At 38.2% G+C, this 6,717-nt stretch overlaps 1 protein-coding gene across 4 annotated transcripts in view; it reads left to right on the top strand.

Annotated features, from left to right (window-relative positions):
- Positions 1-6,717, top strand: part of ntrk3b (neurotrophic tyrosine kinase, receptor, type 3b) — a 161,297-nt gene that overhangs the window by 70,925 nt on the left and 83,655 nt on the right. The gene's annotated exons all lie outside the window — the stretch shown is intronic.

Here is a 6,717-nt window from a genome sequence, read left to right on the forward strand (position 1 = left end):
AATTATAACAATTGCTAGAAAAAAAAAATCCCTTATTTACAATGACATTTGTTTTAGAATATAAATAGATAGTACAAGTATCAATATCTCATCCATCTTGAATCTACAATATGGATACACGCAGGACCTCTAAGAAAAATCATTCCTCTAAAAATAACCACCAAAAGTACATCTGTCCCTGCCCAAATCTTTGACTCTGGAGAGGAAATTGCCTGAGGCTCCAGCTCACTTTGTCCATTTCTTTCCAGCCTGGAGCCTTCCCTGACCTGACTCGGGTCTCCCCTCTCCTCTACCTGATTGCAGTGCAGGTGGTGCTGTCGATAAGCCAAAGTCGGGACTGGCTCCTCAGACAAATAAAGCCATAGCGGTTTGAAAAACAGAAAAGAAAAGTCAGGCAGTGAGAGAGCCTGCAGGGACGCCGCATGGCCAAGTGGCTTCAACCTCACCGTATTGTCCCGTCGCTGCTTTTCTGTGATTTATTCATTTGCAGCGTACTGATTTATCCATGACACGAGCAAGGAGATGCAGCGGGAGAGTGATGGAGCGGGTCCAGCGACAACCAGGAGTGTGGTGAAGCAATGATACACACTCACAGAACGGTGCGGTTAAAAGCAACTGTTAGCAAGGATCGGGGGAAAATGCTTATGCCGAAAAAGCTCCTGCTGACTAGAAGAGTATTAAATGTGACATCGGCTGTGTCAGCTCTCTTTACACCTATTACCACTGATTGATTTATACTATTCTTTACCAAAACTCTCCCCAACCCTTGCTGCACAATGACAAATTAACTTAATCTGACATGTCTGACAGAAGGAGAGCGAACATGCAGTTAAAATATAAGACCAGTTCATGGCTACGTCTGTTTGTTCAGCCTGTTTCCAATGAAAAGATGTCCGACTGTCAATTAACTGCTTCAAGACTCTAGAAGCCAATCTGATGGCTTCTAGAGTCAACCAGATTATCTTTTTTCTTCCACACTACAATGATAATGACTGCTTGGCATGATGTTTGATTGACAAGTGATCTATGGATAGTGTAATGCAGAAACACAACAGCATGAGTGCTTGAGAGGAAAAAAATAAAGTAATATGATTCAATTAAAAAACAATTCAATATCATCAAAGAGAAAGATTTGACTGTTTAATAAGCTCTGCCCTCAGTTACTGTTGCTATATGCCTGTCAATCCGTCCCCGAGCACATCCCTGATAAAGTTGGCAGATCTACTACTTGTAAATTCATAGATTTTTCTCATTTCTATCCAAAACTGTGGATTTGTCAGTTGAAATTATGACTGTTGGCAGTAGCTTCTATCAGCTGTATCTAGCTAAGTAAAGCTAATGCTAATGCTCAATCTCTACAAGTTGGTTGGTAACTGACTTTTTAAAAAAGTCGTTTTAAAACAAGAAGCCTTTAAACAGGTTTTAAAATATGCACACGGTGGCTACAGACATGATATAATACTAAACGACTCAGCCGTCTGTGATACAGTGACCACTGTGACCTGTCAGGCCTGATATTTAATTAAAATCACAAGACGTTACACTACAGGCAACCGATTTTTAGTGGATTTGTTTGGCTCAGGGACCTTCTGTAACTTGAAGAGCAGTGTATTTATGGCAGACCTTTTTAACATTCAATTAGTAGTGCTTACTAGTAGCAATTTAGTTTTCACTAGTGGAAATTACATTAAGACAAGTCAAATGTTTGACTAGTTGAAATTGCAAATTTAAGATATCTGTGAATTTTTACATGTTACAATTCTATTTGCAAATGTAGAAATTCCCTTTCAACTAGTCAACTCACTTACAGATATCTTTAATTTAATTGTACTCATTAGTTATTCCTTTTTCACTAGTAAGAATAATGATTAATTTAATTATTACATGTTGAAAAAGGATTGTCACTAGTGGAAATGTAATTCCCTCTTTCAGATACCAATAATTGCACTGCTGAAATGTCCGACATATCACCTTTAATGGATATGTCGCCCAAGTTGTCATGTTCATTTCTGACATGTTGCACAAATCATCATATTAATTTTGTTGAAGATATCTGTCGTTGGTTGTATTCATTCACTCTCACAATCCAGCAATGGTCTTTGCAGACACTCTTGTCAGAGATCTGAACTCTACTGAGTGCAATTCTCTGGTGAGAATTACAACAAATCAAAACTGCATTATGAATATATCAACTTGGAATTACAACACATCAAACTTGAATTATACATAGGCCTATACGTTGTCATGAAGTTACAGATATCTATAATGAACATTTCCAATAGTAGGAAATTAATTGTTGTTCTAATCAGTCAAAAAACAATTGTTGATACATTTGCTATTCCTGCTACTGATTAAATGTTAAAAGGGCTCGCCATAGGGTCACATCTCGACTGGGGCTGTGTGTCCAGTGAGTCACCAACATTTTATCTGTGACTAGTAAGAAAACAGTTACAAAACCATATCAGCAGTAACTTATTTGTTTAACCCTAAATGTGAGGCACACCACTGGTTTTCTAATGAGTCCTGTTGGTGGGCCAATCACTGGTGTTTACATGCTGTTATGTCTGATTTCTGGTTCCCTTAATAAGAAAATATTCCTGTCAGTCCTGCCCCGACACAACTTTGTACATTACTATGGTCAATGTCAGTCTTTGTTTTACAAAATCCAGTAAAGCCAGCCGTCATTTGGATTTTGTTTTCGTATTGTTATACGAGGTATACTGCATTGAATTCTCACATTTCACATTATAAAACAACATTATATTACATTGGATGACTGTATCTGTCTACCAAAAATGGTGTCTGTTGTCTTCCTAAAAAACATTGTGTTGTCTGGAACACGGATGCATTACTGAACGGGCCTACAGGGCATCGGCCCATGGGCGCAAAGTGTCAGTCTTCACCAACAAAATGTCACTCAAAGAGACACATACTAACCAGGAAGATACTCAGAATGACAACAGAAAAAAACTAAACAACTACAGAGACACAAAAAGACTACAAAGAGACCAAATCAACTACAAAGAGATGTAAAACAGCTATAAGGACAAACAACAAGACTACAAAGAGACACAAAGCAACTACAAAGACGCTCAAAATGACTACAGAGACTCAAAATGCACACAAAGAGACACAAATTCAATTTCTTATACAAAATGTGAAGGGTAGGCTGCTTTTTTGGGGAAAATCAAAACGAGATAAATATAAATTTGCTTCTTCTATAAATAAGTGTTGTAAAGAATAGAATATTCCCTCATCTTTAAACTACGACCGAATCTATGATGGGTTTGCTGACAATCACAATGGATTCCTCCTTATAATGCCCTTGACTGTTGCCCTTGACTGTACAGTTTAAAAAATATATATATGAAAAAGACGCATCAAAGTCAAAAACGATTGTAACACATAGAATACTCCTCCATACTTGAACTCTCATGAAAAAAAGCTGATTTAGTGGTTAAAAAAAATCGCAAAAGAAAACTGTTTAGAATGACATTTACAATCACCATATACAATTTGTAGACATTTTACTGCACAGTGTTGGAGAAAATTAAAGGGAAAGTCACTTTTAGAGTTAAAACTTACTGCCATGAATGTAATCCTACATAGTAAATTAATGAAATACCTCTAAATTTCTTTGGAATAAAAGCTTACTTTTAACTACTCAAGGATAGATCCACATATCTTTTTTTCTCTTATTAGTATGCATTAACATCTGGAGGTACTTTATTGTAGTAAAAGTGACTTACAACGTGACAAGCAGAGCACCCAGAGCAACTAACCACACGTCTTTCTGCTGAATTACCACAAAGCTCGGCATCACAGGAAATACAACCCACAGTCACACCCGAGATCAGGAGCCCTGTGGTAAATAAGACGATTTATTAAACACACAGGATTTAAAAACCTCAAATAATTCCTGACAACAGCATAAGAAGAGGAAGCAGTACATTCAAGCTGAGATCAAAGCTCGCCGGCAACAATGTGGCATATAGCTTAGCGTTGCCTGTGATGCGAGGCTCCTCAGCCGTAGCACCTGTGTGTGTATTTTCCCAGAAAAACAGCCTCCGGTGGTGATCATTACCTCTCCTCTGGAGTAGCGGGGCGGATCGTTAGCCAGCTTCAATGAAACACCATGCTGTTAGCTCTCTGTATCTGGGGTCACACTCCTGTTTGCTTTTGTTCTTTTCAAAGTCTAATCTGCTCTCCTCAAGACATTTATCAACTTCAAGCTGTCAGTTTGCTGTATTTGTTTTATACGTTCTTCTTTTGTTTGTCTTATAGCTTGTTTAGATGGTGGAGCTGTAAAATGCTGTAATAACCATTTCACTGTACTGTACACGCCGGGCACACGTTTGAAATGAAGAGGTTGCAGCTTTTATTATTTAAGTGCAATACCCTGCTATTTTCAGCTTTTATCTGCATGTTGGCCCTGATCGACACTGCCCAGAGGAATAGAGGGTAATGTATGGAGGTGGTGGTTCTTATTAACAATTAACATAATTACAGTATAAAGGGTGGAAACCCTGGGCCGCCTTGCTCTGGTGAGCTTTGATCCCTTGTGGTTTAACTTGCCCAGCGTTTAATAAAAAAAACTTTTTAACAGTGCAAGTTTTCCCCTCACCAGCATGGAGGGGGCTACCTGTATGTGGAGTGAACTCCTCTGTGCTATATACAATGTAGGTTTCAGAGGCCACATAAAGCTGCTTCGTTGCACTCTGAGATATTATATTTATTTTTTTTAAAGTGACAATTAATTAGGTTGATCCCAGTATTTTTACACTCAGTATATTTAAATTTGACTACTTCTGGGCCAAATGGATAAGGTTTATAAGAGAGTCAGTATATCTCCATCACAATTCTGAGAGACCTTTGAAAACATTTGGACTTTCTTGTTGGGAATGCCTGATATTTTGGGTTTGTGATTCTCAATTAATTTCCCCAAAACACTTCCTGGTAAGAGCTGTGTACTGTGTTCTCTGATACAAATTATTAGGAAAAAAGAGACAAATTGCAGTGTAAATACACTTGTATTTCAAGTTATCTACATCCTCCATACATAATAACAAAAAAGTAGTCATGAAAATGGTCCGTTTGATCCGTTCTGAAGAAAAGATTTTTGCTGTAATTTGTTGTCATTTATATTCCCTTCATTCAAATGTAAGCTGTTTCTTTTTTTGGGGGGGGGGAGGTCATCTTAGATAAAAAAACATTCACCAGAAAAAGAAAAATGGTTTTGTTGCCCAATGAAGGTTCTATAATGAAAACACAAATTGCTGCAATTAAAGAACACAAAGACACAATGAATACATTTTTAGATTGTATCTTATTGGTTGTTTTTCCTTCGTAATATACTGCAAAATGTGCATGTAAAAGATTAGATGTGCATTTTTTTCAGTTATAGATTTTTACTTGGATCATTGGTTTCGGCATAAAAGGTAAAAATGATTCCAACACTGAGTGCAATCTGAGAACACTTCTAGAATAACTGTTACAATTCAAATGTAATTAAAGAGAAAAGGATACATATACTTCCTTGTTAGCTCAATGGGTGTGCTGCCTATGATATGAAAAGGTTCTGCTCTAACTACAGTATCAAAGCCAGTGAGCACCTGATAATAAGTGAGACCCACCTGCAGAAATCTATTCTCATTACTTTATATAGCATGCTGGACGCACCGCATGCATTATTCATGCTTTCTGCAATATCTTATTGACCTCTGTCAAGGACATTTGGACAGGCATTCATCTCGACAAAATTGGCCAATCGCAGCCTCCAAAATGGACATATGCAAAATGCAATTGTGGGGTGGCCCACAATGTGGAATAAAGCCACTCTCGCGCTGCACACGGCTGTGAGAATGACATGCATGCGCCGAGGAGCCTGATGACACCTGCCTGCCGCTAATACGGCCCGAGACTGATCGCCTCAACAGTGCCTTGACCTCTGACCTTCTCACATTTGGAACGCTGCGGTGCTGGCCTTCGTTGTTTTTCATCTGCTCTGTTGATTTGAATAAATCCCCCTTTATTGGATCTGCGTCTGTGTTGACCGTCACACACTCCTGCGTGTTATGCATGAACCGTCACTTGATACGTTTTATTATGGACATTTTTAATTGCATTGATATTATTGGAATTGTGAGGAATGTTTCCTAATTAGATTCAGAGCGCTGAGATGTTGCTTTTTGTGCTGCTGAAGATGTTATTGCTTCGTTTTGTTGGTGTTGCCAATGGAGACGGTTAAGAGTGCGCAAGTTGATGGAAGCAGTAGACTGAAGTACATGTTGCCTCCAAAACACTAGATCCAAGACTAATCACAGACAAAAGACTAATCCATGTCTCAGTTATCCAGCTGTGTGCTCGCTACTTCCCAAGCACATGCTTCTTCACTAAGACATCACTATTTATTACACTTTAGGTGCATTTGCAAGTGTGACACTTTTTAATAGAAAGGTTTAAGTGACAATGCACGTGTTTGCAAAGCACTGAGCGTATGACTGGATAAATGAGAGAAAAGCAATGTTTTTTCTGTGAATGTAATGTAACACAGGGTGAATAATAGATATACAAATGTCATTTTGGAGAAAAATCCTTTAAGTTCTGTCTTGTTCAGAATCTCCAGTCATGTCTTACTCCACTAAATAAGACATCAATGCATATGAGAAAAACTCAGTTTTTACCAGACTTGTTGCTCAGTTTGACATTAAGCTTGAC

This window comes from Anoplopoma fimbria, chromosome 2 (assembly GCF_027596085.1).
Source record: "Anoplopoma fimbria isolate UVic2021 breed Golden Eagle Sablefish chromosome 2, Afim_UVic_2022, whole genome shotgun sequence".
In the NCBI taxonomy this organism is placed as follows: domain Eukaryota; kingdom Metazoa; phylum Chordata; class Actinopteri; order Perciformes; family Anoplopomatidae; genus Anoplopoma; species Anoplopoma fimbria.